General features: G+C 48.4%; 2 long non-coding RNA genes across 6 annotated transcripts in view; one reads left to right on the forward strand and one right to left on the reverse strand.

Annotated features, from left to right (window-relative positions):
• The window catches only part of LOC109438632 (uncharacterized), a 30,553-nt gene that overhangs the window by 9,225 nt on the left and 4,831 nt on the right, over positions 1–16,497 (reverse strand). The window contains exon 2 of the long non-coding RNA XR_012493832.1: positions 11,871–11,941. This is a non-coding gene — a long non-coding RNA (uncharacterized LOC109438632). The remainder of the gene's footprint in view (positions 1–11,870; positions 11,942–16,497) is intronic.
• Positions 570–16,497, forward strand: part of LOC109438629 (potassium voltage-gated channel subfamily A member 6) — a 61,893-nt gene continuing 45,965 nt past the window's right edge. For 2 of the 5 annotated variants that reach the window (XR_012493831.1, XR_012493827.1), the window contains exon 1: positions 570–6,035. This is a non-coding gene — a long non-coding RNA (potassium voltage-gated channel subfamily A member 6). The remainder of the gene's footprint in view (positions 6,036–16,497) is intronic. The other 3 variants (XR_012493828.1, XR_012493830.1, XR_012493829.1) reach the window with 3 other exon arrangements.

Below are 16,497 nucleotides of genomic sequence, written 5' to 3' on the forward strand. Positions count from 1 at the left end.
AGCCTCATCCTCTCAAGTTTGCAAAGAGGGGTACGGGGTCCTTTGGGGATTTACATTGGAGTACAATTTAAATTGGAAGCTCTCAAGACATCTCAAAAATGGTTCCTATACTTTTTTTTTCTCAGTGGAGACTGGAGAAGCTGGTAAATGGGTCTTTGTATACACAGAAGGACAAAATATAATTTGATGTTTTCATTAAATACTGGATAGAGTGGAGGCACAGCTCTGTGCGGTGTGGTGGGGCGGGGTGTGTTTTCTTATTGATGAAAGGCACTGCGCAGGTCGACTAGGTAAACCGACCGGAGAAAAGCTGATTGCGGGGGAGGAGGGAGTGTGGTGTGAGGGCACTGCTGCTCGTTTAGGGGGGCCGTGAATGTGAACGTGCGAAGGGGAGAGGCGTGCCCAAAGAGCGCGGGAAAGATTACTCTTGTGGCAACTGTGTGTCTATTTCCACAGCTCCCTGGCTGGCGGCAGCCCCTGGCTGGGCAAGGGGTGTGATGTGGGAGTGGGGTGGGAGGGGGCAGCAGGCGGGGCCTGCCACGTCACTTGGCTAGTGTGTGTTGGGAAGGAAGGGCAGAGCGGAGAGCCGAGCCACTGCAGCTGCAGCGGCTGCAGCGAAGGCTTGAGCGTTGGGGAGGTGGGTCCCCGCGCCCCGGCTCCAAGACAGCCCCAGAGCCCTCTACGAGGCTTGCAGCAAGGCCCATAGGGAGGAGGTGACGGCTGTGGCGCGGGAACGGCGACCTTGGCTAGATTGAACCGCCGTGGACGTAGGGCGGAGGCCGGAGCCCCGCCAGGAGTCTTTGCGGAGCCGGAGGGAGGCGCATCTGGGGCTTGGGTACCCGCGGCAACCGGGGGGCTTCCGCTGTGGGAGAAGCGCAGTGGGAGCTGGGGAGTGCTAACCGGTCTGGAGGGCGGACCCCTGCGTCCCGGAGCCCAATCCCAGGCACGGTGGGACGAAGCCACGCGTCTTCTCAGGCATCCAGTTTCACACGCGCCAGTTTGCGGTTCCAGGTATCCCAGTAAGCTCTAGCGCCCAGGCGCGGACGGCTGGAAGCGCGGAGCCACGTCCTCAGCGCCCAGGGCACCTCCCCTGACGGCCTTACAGGGACCAGGGCTTCGGGGCTCGCGGACCCAACCGCAGGTCAGACCCCTAGCTCCGAGGAGCGCGAGCCCCGCCCTGGAAACAGGGCGCAGCCTGGCGCTGGGACGCGCTGCCGCGCTCCGGAGCTTGTGTCGGGGGGCGCTGTCCTAGTGGCCGGGAGCGCACGGCGGAGGGGACATGAGGTCGGAGAAATCCCTCACGTTGGCGGCGCCGGGGGAGGTCCGTGGGCCGGAGGGGGAGCAACAGGATGGGGGCGACTTCGCGGAGGCCGGGGCAGGCGGGGGCTGCTGTAGTAGCGAGCGGCTGGTGATCAACATCTCCGGGCTGCGCTTTGAGACGCAGCTGCGCACCCTGTCGCTGTTCCCGGACACGCTGCTGGGCGACCCCGGCCGCCGCGTCCGCTTCTTCGACCCGCTGAGGAACGAGTACTTCTTCGACCGCAACCGGCCCAGCTTCGACGCCATCCTCTACTACTACCAGTCGGGGGGCCGGCTGCGGAGGCCGGTCAACGTGCCCTTGGACATCTTCCTGGAGGAGATCCGCTTCTACCAATTGGGGGACGAGGCCCTGGCGGCCTTCAGGGAGGACGAGGGCTGCCTGCCCGAAGGTGGTGAGGATGAGAAGCCACTGCCCTCCCAGCCCTTCCAGCGCCAGGTGTGGCTGCTCTTCGAGTACCCGGAGAGCTCCGGTCCCGCCAGGGGCATCGCCATCGTCTCGGTGCTGGTCATTCTCATCTCCATCGTCATCTTTTGCCTGGAGACCTTGCCCCAGTTCCGTGCAGATGGTCGAGGTGGAAGCAATGGCGGTGGTGTGAGCAGAGTCTCCCCAATTTCCAGGGGGAGTCAGGAAGAAGAGGAGGATGAAGACGATCCGTATACATTTCATCCTGGCATCACCTCTGGGGGAGTAGGTGCAGGAGGCTCAAGCTCACTGAGTACTCTCGGGGGCTCCTTCTTCACGGACCCCTTCTTTCTGGTGGAGACCCTGTGCATTGTGTGGTTCACTTTTGAGCTCCTGGTGCGCTTCTCCGCCTGCCCCAGCAAACCTGCCTTCTTCCGCAACATCATGAACATCATTGACTTGGTGGCCATCTTCCCCTACTTTATCACCCTAGGCACCGAGCTGGTGCAGCAGCAGGAGCAGCAGTCGGCCAGCGGAGGGGGTGGCCAGAATGGGCAGCAGGCCATGTCCCTGGCCATCCTCCGCGTGATCCGCCTGGTCCGGGTGTTCCGCATCTTCAAGCTGTCCCGCCACTCCAAGGGGCTGCAGATCCTGGGCAAGACCCTGCAGGCCTCCATGCGGGAGCTGGGCCTGCTCATCTTCTTCCTCTTCATCGGGGTCATCCTCTTCTCCAGCGCTGTCTACTTCGCAGAGGCCGATGATGACGACTCTCTCTTTCCCAGCATCCCGGATGCCTTCTGGTGGGCAGTGGTTACAATGACCACAGTAGGTTACGGGGACATGTACCCCATGACAGTGGGGGGCAAGATCGTGGGCTCACTGTGTGCCATCGCTGGGGTCCTCACCATCGCCCTGCCCGTGCCGGTCATTGTCTCCAACTTCAACTACTTCTACCACCGGGAGACAGAGCAGGAGGAGCAGGGCCAGTACACCCATGTCACTTGTGGACAGCCTGCACCGGACCTGAAGGCAGCTGACAACGGACTAGGCAAGCCTGAATTGTCTGAGACCACCCGGGAGCGTAGGCCCAGCTACCTTCCCACTCCACATCGGATGTACGCAGAGAAAAGAATGCTCACTGAGGTTTGACTGAAGCAGGCAGGGCCTGCTGGAGAAGGGTGACACTGAGCAAATACTCTCCTAGGCTTCTTGTCATCCTCCAGAATCTCACCAGAGCTCCAGCTGACTTTCTGACTCCTTCCCTACACCCAATGCATGACATCCAGGACCAAACACCTGGACTGTCAACTTTGTTGCTTGGTCCCTGCAGTATTCAAGGTTTATCCATCTAAGTGACGTTTTTGAAATTCTAATGGTGCCACCCAGTTACGCCCATCTTCTGTTACATGGATGAGATTTCTGTCTGACTTTCCCTCAAGACTCTGATTTTTCATGTCTGAGACTTGTATTATCTGTAGGAACAGAGATGTCAACAGGATGGAAACCAGGTTATACCTGGGTCCTGTTTTTCTCCTTAGTGTCCTTTGCTTTGGGTCATGCACCCGCCTTAGCTTCTGGCCAGGTGGTGATTGGCAGCAACTGGAGGATAGAAACAGTACTCGTCTGGCTGTTGTATTCCAGGGCTCGGTAACACCTGCTGGCCGTCTGGCGGAGGACCGTTGGTGCAGTCTTTAGCTGCACGGCTTCAGCATATGTTATTCATCTCTAATCTGGGACAGAATTAGAGAAACTACAATTAAACTTGGCCATATGGAGGACATTAAAGTCAGTCCCTGACAAAAGGGGGCCAATGGATTTTCCCAGGTGTGTTCTGGCATAGTACACATCATTCTTTGGTCTGCCTTTAGTCCTCCCCACTCTCATCCCCCGACTCTCTGTAGCTTCCAGGAAGGTTCCTTCTTAGAGCCAAATACTCTTTTTGTGCAAGTGCCTTCCTGTGCAGAGGAACTGGAAAAAGGGAACCACAGAGCCAGAAGAAATGGCTGAGTAGAGTAAAGCAACTGGCATGTCCACATATCTGAAGGGAGGTGCCACTTAAACAGATATTGTCATCTCAGAGGGATAGAGGAATCCTGTTCCTGATGGCAAATTTCTCTCCCTCACTTTCCCCCAACCTCTCTAGCCCAGCACCCTTCTTCCTGGGAATTTGATTTAGGATTATAGTTGAAGGCTTTCTAAAACAAACTTCAGCTTAAACCTGCAGACAGGTAAAAGCACACATTGGATGCTAGCATGGTTTTCCCCCCATCTTGTGGGCAATGGAATAGATGGTTTAGAGTAAGGAAGAAGCGTTATTCCTTTGCTGACAGTCTCACTGCTCGAGGTTTTTTGCTGAGTCAAGCAAACATTCACCCCTTGGAGCTGCAGCCAACTTGCTCAAACTGGTAAGGTAATGTGGTGGTGTCACCACCTGGACTAAGCCATTTTCTTCCATCATGAAACTCTTGCCTTCCAGCCTACTGCCCACTTCCCCTCATTTCTATCCTGGTAACATTGTCATTTGTTTGTTGCCTTGATAAACTGTGATGTACTGTTCTGAGCTCTTTTGGGTACAGTTCAGAAGCTGAAAGGACTGTTAACATGTTTTAAATTTTATATCTATGCTTTAAGACTCTTTGATGAGAATTTTTTTTTTTTTAATTATTTTCTCGAAGAGAAACTTATGAGGGACGGGCTTTTGAGGGTTTTCTAGAGACACTGTGGCTCCTGTGAGTGCCAGATCTAAATCTGGATTTTGGCACAGCCTTACAGGGCAACTTTGGCACCACAGTTCCTCTATGTGCCTCAGTTTCCCCACCCATTAAATGGGAACATTAATGTCTTCCCTCCCTACCTCATGGGGAGTCCAATAAACTCATGTGGGAAGCTGGGGATGATGCTATGCAAATGTGTGAATTTTTGTAAAATGGACTTGATTTTTAGTTCACTTCCCTGTCTCCCGTCTCCCATAGGCAAAGCCTCCTCCCAGAGTTTCTGCCTTGGATCCAAAGCCCGAGAATAGGCCATTCTGGGTCATTAGCTCCTTAACTCCCTCCTAAGCCTCTCGAACTGGGCCTTAGTCTTTCTTCTTACGCTTCAGAAAGAAGGCTGCTCTTTAGACAGCTTCAGTGGGGTCCTTCCAGGGCCCTGGACCACCCTGATGGGGAGTTTGACTTCTCCAAACCTGGAACACAGTAGGATATAGGGGAGGTCGTGATTTAGAGACCCGCTCTGAGGCCATAAAGTGCTGCCTTTCCAAATCTCTTCAGTTACTCCTGGCTATTGGGGGAAAGGAGAAGGGCCCAACTGGGGGTGACTGTTGGAACATGTGGGAGTGTGTATCTCTGTATGTGTACGTGATCACCCGCATCACCATATGTAATAAAACATTTCCTTTTCAAGTCAGAGCATGCCTGAAAGTAAAGGGTTTGTGGAGAGCCGGGCTCTCTAGGGACTCTTGTTGCCATAGCAACCTTCTAGACCGTTCTATCTTCTGATTTGGGCAGCAAGGGAGAACAGAAGACAACATACCCCCAGCTTCGGAAATGGGAACACTTCCTGCATAAAGGGTTAGGGGTTGGTCGTGCCAGGACAGAAATGTGTGACCTTTGGAAAATGAGAGGCAACCAAGTCCCCAAAACTTTCACCCTGGACCTTTCTTCCTGGTTTCCCCACCCAGTCACTGAAGCTGCCTCATCTCACCTCTGAGTCTTCAGAAACTTGAATGCTAAGCAACTGCCTGTTAAACCAATGTCAATGTTATCTTTTTCACAATGACACGCAGAGCGTTGGAGGGGATTTGCTCCTCAAGAGGCAGTCAGGCTGGGCATCGCAGAGAGTCATAATAGTTTTAGTCCATAATAGTGTCACGGAGTTTTCATGTCCTCAGAGAGAGGCTCCTCCCAGCTCTAAAAGGGATGGAAAGAAATGACATTCTTTCCCCCAAGGAACAGTCTAGCTCCTGGGAAGAATTTCATAGGTGGTTCTTAAGAAGTTGAAGAAAAACTGAGAGGCTGTGACCTGACCTATTTCCTGCGAAGGATTTTGCCAAATGATCCCTCTCTGACTCTAAGCCTCTTTATGTGGATTTTGTGCCCTGAGCACCAAGAAAATATGCACCCTGTGTTGCTGCAACACCTGGGGTGGCGATTTCACAGCTCCCAGCAAAGGCAGCGTTCAGGCCATCTTTACACTTGACTCAGTTCCCAGAAGTCTTCCTGGATCTGTCAGGCTCAACAGAGACATGGGATATTCCTTTGGCCTGATCACCCCCAAGGAGCGAGAGGGACAGCTGGCCGTCTTTGCATCGGAGGTAGGTTTTATTGCTGGGGAATTTTCCTTCTGGCTCGGTCCTTTGGGCCAAATGAGAACTCAGGGAGGGAAAGGGTTGAGAGAAGATGGGAGAGCATGCATTTGGGGAGAATCAGGGTTTGGATTTCTCTGTCCTCAGCAACCACCTTGCTCTCTTTCTGTATACGTTTTTTGACTCCATCCATTTTAGTTTCCTTCTTGTTTCTCTTCCCTTACTTCTGCCTCACCCTACCCTTTCTCATCATCTCTTTTCTCTGCATTTCCCCCTTTTCATTCTCACTTGCTCTGCATTTTTTTCTTCTCACCTTTCCCTTCTGTTATTTTAATGTCTTCTTCCTTCTGTGTGTCTCTTTCTATCCATCTTTCTCTCCCTCTTCAATTTTTTCAGTGGCTGGGAAACCTATAGGATTTCTGCTGAGGTCACAGTATAAATTCTAAGACTAGCAGTGTTTGCTTAGAAGATTGTTCTCCAGCTGAGGATTCCCCTTTTACCTGACATCTCATATACCGTCCGTTCCTACCGTGCTCACCTCTGAGGGAAAGTCCTGACCTTACAAAGCAAGATGAGACTGCTATGGGTTTAGAAAAATGTCTCCCAGAAATTTCCTGAAACTGCAAGCATGAGAGAGAGAGAGAGAGAGAGAGAGAGAGAGAGAGAGAGAGAGAGAACCTGAGATAAATACTCTGCCATATAGCACTGAAATATAGTCACCTTAGGGTCCCCCAACTTTAAGCAGCTTACAGAAAGATGCAAGACAAAGGAACAGTAGAAATAGTAAAATAAACAGAGAAAAGAGGACTTAAAAAGGTATAAGATTGGAATTAGCCTGGAAAAAGCCTTAACTCACAGGTGGCCTTCTGACTGCCCTTGGTCCGCTGAATGTTCTCAGAGCTCACAGCTGTCTCTTGTGCACTGAGGGCAGAACAGAAGTTGGGATATAAATCCCAGCAGTGCAAGGTGCAGGGGCCGCTTCTTGACCAGAGGGATTATGATTCACCACCAACCAGTCCATAGGAGAGCCTGTGCACCCTCCTTGCTGGAGGTCATAGAGCAGGGGTGTCCAAACTTTTTTTCAACGTTTTTTGCCAAGGGCCATATGCGGTAAAATACACAAACAGCCGGGCCACTCACTCGAGGTGAAGTATGTATTGCCTCACCTGGTTTGTTTAAGTAAACTAAATATATTTTTGGAATTTGCTGCGGGCCAATTAACAATGAATCGCAGGCCGCCATTTGGACACCCCTGTCATAGAGCATAGGGTAAGTCCCACCTGCATCAGGACACTGGGGGTAGGGCTTTTGGGGGGTAATGGGAGTTTTCTAAAACAAGATTGTGGTGAGAGTACACTATAAATTAACCAAAACAATCATTGATTGTGAACAAAACGTGACAAGAGGCGAATAACCTGGGAGAGTCACATCTTGGCTGGGAGGATGGTTTGGTTTTATGAATCTAGAAGTTTAGCATCTCTAAAGATGGACCAGGCTGGATATCCAGGGTGGAATGACTGTTTCTTTCTTCTGCCACATGGGGACACTTTAGAGACTTTTTTTTTTTTTTTTTTGACAAACCATGGTTGGATTTGCGTATTTGTTTGTTTGTTTTTACTCTAAAGATAGTGCAAACCATTTTTGGTAAGTGCAGAACATAATTAGCATGTATGGAACTACAGTAAGTATGTGGTTATTATTCATTACATGGGACGAGGGCGTTGAACTTGCCTGAGGGACTTATACTTTGCTGGCAAAAAAAAAAAAAAAAAAAGGAAAAAGGAAACAGCAAAATCTCCACAAACAAACCAAAAAATCCCACCTAATCTCTGCACCTGTAAACCCAGAATTCCTGAAGAAACTGCACGGGGAGTCACTGCTTTATTCTCCCTGCAGCAGTCATTAACCCTTAACAGCCTGATGATGGGGTTCCAGCAATCTTTGGTGCTTTGGGTAAACAGAAGAAGTGGGGTAGCAGCCTTCCGTTAGCTCCCCCTTCTCTGTGGTTGCTCATCAGACTTTGCTCTTCTCTTGCTCTGACTCAGCTGTCACTTACTAACCTCTTCCTTCTCTCCCCTTGGTGCTTTTCCTCACATGACACCTTTCAGTCCTGAGGCTTATCTTTCCTCTCTCCACTGGCTGAGCCCTTGCTCTTGGCAGTATTTCTGTCCCCTGGCATCTCTACGTGAATGCCAAATAGATTCCCAGAGAATATTGTCCTCCTGGGACAAGCTAGCTGGAAGTGCTATCCAGCTCTGATTGTTTTTGACTATTGGTTATTGCCCCAGGAAGCAAAGTGTGGTCCAATTCTAGCTTGTCAAGGTTACTTAAGGAAGGAAAAGAAATCCATTCTTTAAACGGTAGGATTTCCTCTCTCCATCCCACTTTATACCTGGCTGCCTCCGGTTGCACAGATGCTTCATGGCAGAATCAGGCCTGGAGCTGGGTGGGAGCTTTAGCGGCAGAGGGAGCTTCCCAGATTCAGGCCACTGAGAATAAGGACAGACGGGTGCCTGGCTCTCCTGTTACAGTCCTCCATGAACCACTTTCCTGCTCTGGATGTGAGGTCTCTGTGGGGTTGGAGACTGCCACGGCTTTCACATCCCTTTGCTCTGAACTCCCAGAGAAAGGTGTTCACCCTGCCTCCTCACCCTTTGTTGGTCCTCATCCCCTTGCCACCCGAAGCAGGAGTGGAAACCTAGCGCCAACTGCTTTGAAAGGTGATCCAAACAGGACAGTGACTCCCTCGTTTCCAGAACAAAACAGTAAAAGGGGCTGACACTATAGCCAGTATCAATAACACTGGTCTCAACTTGGCTATCACTTAACCTATTTGGGGCCTAGCCCTGGTGGGGTTTAATGACAAAAATAAAATAAAATAAAATAAAATAAAAATATTTAAACACAACTCCAATTCATCACTGTTACTGTGAAGAAAATTTTCCCCTTGTCTGTCATGGGCTCTGGCAGACACTCTTTGCCCGCCCCTAGCAAACATCTTGGAACCTTCAGCAGCCTCAGCTGCAGGCTGCAGGGAGCACAGACAGACCCCTGCTCTTTGGCGAGAGCAAAGCCGACATTTCAGAAGGAAATTGCAGCCACGCAGTCTGCTGGCGCTGCTATTTTTGACATGCTTGCTGTTCTCCCAGTCTTGACAACCGCTGTCTCCAAGAGACAGACAAACCCGCTCTTGGCAGCAGAGATGCTTTGCTTTGAAAAAGAACATAGGAAGACAGTCCTGTGGCTGGGAGGGGCCGGAGGACGCGCCATTCCTTCCCTCTCTTCCCAGAAGCCCCGCACCTGGCGAGTCGCGGGGTCGTAGATCTGATGCTGAGGTGCCGTCCTCGCCTGGTGAATTCCCACCACTCTCATCCTCCCCAGTGGGAGTAATCCTAATAAGAATGAGAATCTGCCCTTCATTTAAAACATGTTCAGTGCTTTCAGACAGCACATCATATCACAAAGAGGTTAGGAGCATGGACTCTGGGACAGATTTTCTGGGTTCAAATCCCACCTCTGCCACTTACCTGCTGGGTGACATTAAGCAAGTTCTGAAACCACACCGTGCCTCAGTTTCCCTCTCTGTCAAGTAGGGGGTAATAAGAGTACCAATTTTATAGAGCTGTTTTGAGGATTAAATGGGCCTCCTTGTACATATTGTTACATGTAAGCATAATGCAAAGATTGGCTCTTATTATCCTACAACAACCAAATGAGGTAGTAGGCAAGGCATTGTTTTCCTCTGGCAGATGAGACAGTTGACGCTCAGAGGGCATGTTCAAGGGCATACTGCTAATGTGTGGTCCACTGTCCTCAGGAGAGAGAGAATAGAACAGAATGCAGTGAGGTTCTGATTGGTACTAAGCAAGAAGACAGAATGAGTTCACGGTTCTTGAAAATGTACGTGGGCTTTTATTTACATGCCAGTTTATCTCTGATGGAAAACTGGCAGGTGTCCTGTGTGTTTTTCCCAATGGGGCTCTGATAGCACATAGCTACCTATACATCTTTCTATAGAGCCTTGTCTCACTACCGTCACTCTTCTCCTCACCTCACATGTTAACATTCCCAGGGGTTGGTCCTGCACTAGAGCCTTCTTTACAGACTTCCTCACATCTTCCTCCTTGCGACTAATGCAGGGTCTCACAGTTCGCCCTGGGGACAGAACCCGAAAGCCAGACCCCCTGCTCAGAGTTTTCGTACACTGTTCCAGTGGCTTTCAAAATCCCACCTCCATAGGTCCTTTTCCTCAGTGTCCCCTCTGTTCCCCAGCCACCTTCACATCCCACTGTGTCCTCACCCCTCATTTTGCAGGTGGGGGATGCCCTGTGACATTCTTTGGGTGTGTTTCAGTGATGCTTTCCTCCTTTCGGGTGGAGGAGACAGGAGACCCCAGAGTCAGAACAAGCCAGGGCCCCCTACTCCTGTGGGTGTCCCTTGGCTTCCACTGTGACTAGAGAGCAGCTGCCTCAGCTCTCATTGTGGGTTCCTTGCTCAGGCCAGACGCTCTATGCACCCTCTCATTCCCACAGCCACCGAGCTCCCCAGGAGGACCTTGCCCAGGGCAGCGCAGCGGGTCTGCCCCACACTGCCATCCTGAATTCTGAGCTTCTTGGGTTGTTTGCCTTAGGAGTTGGGTCTGAATCACCATTTATTAGCTGCACCTCATTTAACCTCTCCAAGCTTCAGTTTTGTCATCTGCAAAATCAGGAAGCTAATTCCATTTGCTTTTTGTGAGGTTTGAGGCTCAAATGAGGCTACAAGTTAAAGGGTTTAGCAGGAAATGAACTCTCAGCAGAGCAGGCTTTCCCTCTGCCAGGCAGCTGAGGGGGCTCAGTGACACCGAATAGCCACAGGGTAGGGCTGGGACCACCTTTATTCTCAAAGAAAGACAGGGTCCCGGTGACTTCAGTTTTGCTCTCTGAAACAAACACCAAAATGAAATATGACATAAAAAATTGACAGAGCATAAGTAGCTGTTTTACCAGAAGGCTCTTTGCCTAAAGGCTTCACAGCAGAATCTCTTTAAATAACTGCACTTTAGATGTGACATAATATATAGAAATGTGACTTGAATATATCTTGTAAGAATAGGATGGATATATGGGTAATAGTTTTTTCAACAGTGTGTTTCCAACCAAAGTTGAATGAGGAATCTTCCTCACCCCTTACCACGAGCACAAGGGCCCTGCAAAGGGCATTTAGGAGGGTCACAGATGGACAGAACCCGAGAGATGGAAGGGGCTGGAAACCCTCCTTTGTGAAGGAGGAATCTGCTACCAAGAATTGGAATGATCAGCCCACAATCACACCGGCAGTAAGGGGCAGAGCTAGGACTCCCATTTTCTGACTTCAACCTCAGGATATTTTTCTGTGGAAATTGGAAAACTAAGGATCATTTAACCATTTTTTTAAACCAACTTTATTCATTTCCCAACCAAACTCCTTAACTGAGCTGTCCATAGGAAGTGGAATTAAGTGCTTTTTAATTTCATCTCTCTCTCCTGACTTTCCGAGGTACTGAGGCAGCAGGCCTAGTTAGAGAAATCCTGGTCAGAGAATCAGCTCCTGGATTTTTAAGGAAGGGTTAATAACTGTTACTCTGTTGAGTACCAAATGTATTTTGCGTTGGGCAGAGAGGCTTGTGTACAGGCTGTGGCCTGGGCAGACACGCCTGGGCTTCAAATCTCACGGAGATTTAAACTTTCAGGGCTTTGCTTTGCTTTTTCTGTTCAATTTAGGGACTGGGCTGCAGGAAACTGTCATAGGTTGGAAAGCAGGAGGTTACTTGAGAGTTCTGTATTTTATAGAGGAAGGGAGGAATGTAGAAAATTAGCATCTTACCCAGAAGTGCTGACTTCTGATGCCCTGGGAAACAGAATCAGCTTCTAGACTCTTCTCTGTACTTTGTTGCCCTGGTAGAGAAAGAGAAGTTATTGTTGGGTTACAGGTCTCTTTTATAAATCATCGGACCAGGGTCAGGGAGAACAAAGTTTCCAGAAGCCATGGTAGCTGGGCCATAAATCAGACAGATGCTCCCCAGCTGCTTGCTGCTTGGAGGCTACTTGGCATTGCTGGAAAGAAAGTCTGGCGTGCTGGAGCAAATAGCGTGTGTGCCCTGCAGGACTGCTCTCTACTCAGGAGGGCTCCCATTTGCCCTAGAGCAGCACACACATGTGTGCCTGTGGAGCCCATGCCCTCACCCACACCCAGCCAGAATCCTATTAGCTGTCCTCTGTTCATCTGGAAGTATGATTGCTTTTGTTTTATTTTTTTCTTCTGCATCTGTAACCCTCTGGTCATGGTTTTCCATGCCTGCAGAATTCCAAATAGCAATCCCAGAGCACCCAGCCTAAAACTGCAGGTTACACTTGATAACAGGTCCTAAATATGTGACTTCTGGGGCAAATATGACACCATGTTCAGAAATATCAGATATGACAATTATATCTCAATAAAGCTGGAAAAAACATACAGTAAATATTGGAAGATTTCACACGCAGTGCTGGGTTTTTCGTTTCCCTTGAAAAACTTAAAGTCTGGTCTCATTGTTACTGCATTTCGACTCTCCAACATCAGTAAGCAAGGGCTGAGCACAGCTGCCCTCTTCATTGGGGAGTGGGTTCTCTTTTGCCTAGTGCCCGCCCAGGCTGTGGCCGTCTGTCATTTGCATTGTGCTCACAGCGTTGTTTTTCTTGTAGGTGGGAAACACTTTCCTCTGTGTGCATTTCTACGGCAGATTACAAAATCAAGGACTGAAGGGTGTAGTGTTTAGGGAAACTACACCCACCCTGCTGCATCACGTGACTCTGTGGGACACTGGTGCATGACTGCTCTTGAAAGACTTTCTGTATGATCTCATTTAACCGAGTCACGGTGGACTGTTAAATGGGGAAGAGGGGGTTTGGTTGTCAGAAACACATAGTGAGGGCTGGCAGCCTGGGGAGGAGACAGTCACAACTCCAGAAGACAGACAGAATTATGTGGCTGCATGGAGAGCAGGGACCTCAGAGGAATCAACGACATGCTAAGTTTTGTCCTTTGTCAAGTGAAGAAGGCAGGGCGATATGTGATGCAATTAAGGATTTCCCTCTAAAATGATTAAAATGAGAAAAAGGCAAACTTGGGTATTTGGATATTTCTTGAGGATGACCTCCTCCTTCTATGATGTCAGCTAATGAGCCATCACTCTGCTCCTGCTGGTGGGATGGGATGCGAGAGAGTAAAGAGTGGGGATTCATAAGAGACGTGTGGCTTTCCCGGGTAATGGTTGGCCGCCCAGGCACGGGCTCTGCATCTGTCAGGTGTCTGCATGACACGGTCATCCCAGATCCTTTCTTGCCTCTCTTCCTGGATTCTGCCCTGTCAGTTTTGGCTCTCAGGTGGACTCTCCTGTCTGTGAATGTTATTGGTCAAAAGTTAAGTGACTGTAGTTGGAACCGTGTCCAACATTATTGCCTTGGGAGAGAGATGAGAAAGGCTCTCCTCTTTTCCTAGGTTGACCTGTAATTTCATTAAAATATTTCAGGGCCAAAATTCAGGAGGGCAGTCTCAACAGCATTTCAGGCTAGAGTCAGCTCAAAATCCTTAGGATTCCAAGAGAGAAGTAGATTTTACACAGGTCACCCCTCAGTGGGGACAGCTTTCACTTCTGAAAACCCAAAGTTAAAAGGATGTATAACCGCCCCACCATCCCACCGCCCCCAATTTGCCCTTTGCAGGAGTGCGGAAAAATTACATCTGGCTTAAAGAAAATCCATCACGGGCCTTACAGCTTAATGCCTGTCTGCCTCACTTTTTCCCAATAAGTACACTTCTGAAAAGTTATTGTTTTTGACATGAATTGAGTGTGTGTGTGTATAAAAAAACGAAAATCTTTTTCCTATCAGAGGTGCTTTTTACTAAAAGGGGGCCTTTTAGGTTTTAAAAACGTATACAGTAAATTTGAAAAAGAGTATATAGTCTGTAGAAAACTGAACTTCAACTGGTTTACGCCATACTTCACACTCATAATTCTTTCCTCCACTGGAAGGAAAAGGAATGCGGTGTTAGTAGAAATGATGGAGATTGCTGAACAGATTTGAGAAAGAAAGAGGCTTTTTATTCATTGGAGGAACTAGGGGATATTTTTCTAAATATATGTTCAAAAGTGGGAACTCTAAGAAACTCTATTACCATTTCCATTTTTTTTTCCTTACTGCATTTTGACTCTCTGGGTGAAGAATTTGCAACCCAGTGCAGCACGGCATTTCCGTCATGCCTGCCTATGGGGGGAGGTAGGACAGGGGGAACCGAGACACAGTTCTGAGTCCCTCGTCTCTGTTAACCATGTAGGAGGGGGGTGATGTCGGCCCCCCTAGGAGTCAGAGCCCAGTGCTGCCACCTACTGGCTGGGTAACTATGTGGCCCTGGGAACTTGGGGGTCTTCTCTGAGCCTTGGTTTGCTTCTCTGTAAAATTGGGCTGTTAATGTAATGTCCCTCAGGGTGGCCAGTAGAATTAAATGAGATAATGCTAACTAGGGTGTATCACAGTGCCTGGCATGTTTAAGTATCCAATAAAAGTGGGTTCTGAGTTCCATGGTCTCTTTCTTCTCTGCCTGTTTCGGTGGGTACTGAGGCACGGCAAGGCCTCTGACAATCGCCCAACCTTTAGAAACAGCTGAAACCACTCAAAGCTCTTGTAAGTCAAAGGCTTTGGGGAAAATATATATGCAGTCGTTTCTCTCACTCTGTAGGTTTCTATTTTCTGACCTAACACAGAGCATGATTAGGCTATTAAATCATGAAGTACTTGGTTTTGACAAAGGTGACTCATGCAAAGAGCCTCAATACCCTTTTAGACTGAGAGCTTCTCCATGCTAAAAAAACCAGCAGAAGAGAAGATCCAGGAATTCGGACAAATTTCTATAAAAAGAACATAAGCAATGAAGTGACTTATCCATTCAAAATCCCTAGGAGCAGTGAGAACAGCCAACTCACTTGGGAATTAACTGAGAGGTGGAATACGTGAGTGTGGGAAGATCCTGTGGCCCAGCCCTTAACTTGCCTGACTTCCGGAGAGGGAGCTGTAAGGAGACTGACTGCTCAGGACCCAGTAGAATGTTTCCTCGACTGCCCAGCAGGTCCCTAAGTGTCCCTTTTCTGATATGTTTGGGGTCGACGTTCTTCTTTGGAATTGCAATACAAGTCAGTGGAAAATATGACTCAATTCACAGATAATATATTTCCTTACAGACAACATTTCAGGAATTATTTAATTTGTAAGGACATCAGCTGAACTCATGTGATATGTAAGTAGAGAATAAGACAAAATGATGTGGAATAATTGAGCTGGTAGAGGCTTCCAAAAGTCACGGAATGCATTACTCTGCCCCACAATAGAAAAAGTTCCTAATTTTTCAAGGCCTATTCTGAAACATCCCCAGAGAGAGAGAATCCATAACTGAGACCCCTTCAAGCTGTCTGTGTTGGAGCTTCACAATCTTTGTTGTAAGAATGTTTTCTTCCTGTCTTGGTTACACATCGCCTGTGTACTTTTAACTTCCTTCCTCCCATTTTGTCCTTTACTGATATGGCTACTCGACTGACCATATTATCTAGAATAATTGCTTATGCCAGAGTTCCTCAAATGCGATCTGCAGAATGCTCATCTGACACGACAATCCCATGGAAAAAGAATCCACAGGCACTACATTTCAGAAACACTGCCTCTTGGAGAGACACAATGTATGTGAACAAAAGATTAAAGGCACTGACAAGTCATGAAGCAAATAAACCTATTTCATTTCTTTGACCCTTTCTGGGGTAACTTCTAGTCACATCCCACAGAAACTGTAATCTAAGGAATACACTTTGAGAAACTCAAAGAAATCTAAAACTCCTTGTGATGGGTTTGAGTCATGGAACCTCAGCCCTCAAAGGTTTTCTCAATTGAACCATTTTTGTAGCTTTTCTTCACCCCTGTTGAGTTGTGCAGACATAAAATCAGTGTTTTGATAAGGCTCTGGGTAACGTGAAAGAAGATATCCTTTCCCCTCTTGCCCTTCAAAGCCTTCTTAAAGAGAAGTCTTTGGGAAAAGTAACTGTAAGAGTTGGTTTTATTTGTTAGATTTAGAGTTTCTATTTTGCTGGCAAATGTCCACACTTCAGATACACTTCTCCAGACAGAAGACTTACTTATGATGTTCCCTTATGGAGTAACAGTCTAATTTCCACGTATGTTGTTAACCAAATAAAAGATGGGAACATGCATTTCTATGCAGGAGTACTTTTCTAACTAAACTCGACTTTGAATGAAAACATTCACGCGTACCTTTACTAATTAATGACCATATGTATAAAATCTCAGTCACAATCTGTGTAAGACGCAAAGAAATACTAGCCATGAACTCCAGGTAACCAGGTTTCCCAGTCTTCTTTCTCGTTTTCCTACATACCGCTTTCAGGTGCGACACACTTTCTCCCAAGGTA

This window comes from Rhinolophus sinicus, linkage group LG02 (assembly GCF_036562045.2).
Source record: "Rhinolophus sinicus isolate RSC01 linkage group LG02, ASM3656204v1, whole genome shotgun sequence".
NCBI lineage: Eukaryota > Metazoa > Chordata > Mammalia > Chiroptera > Rhinolophidae > Rhinolophus > Rhinolophus sinicus.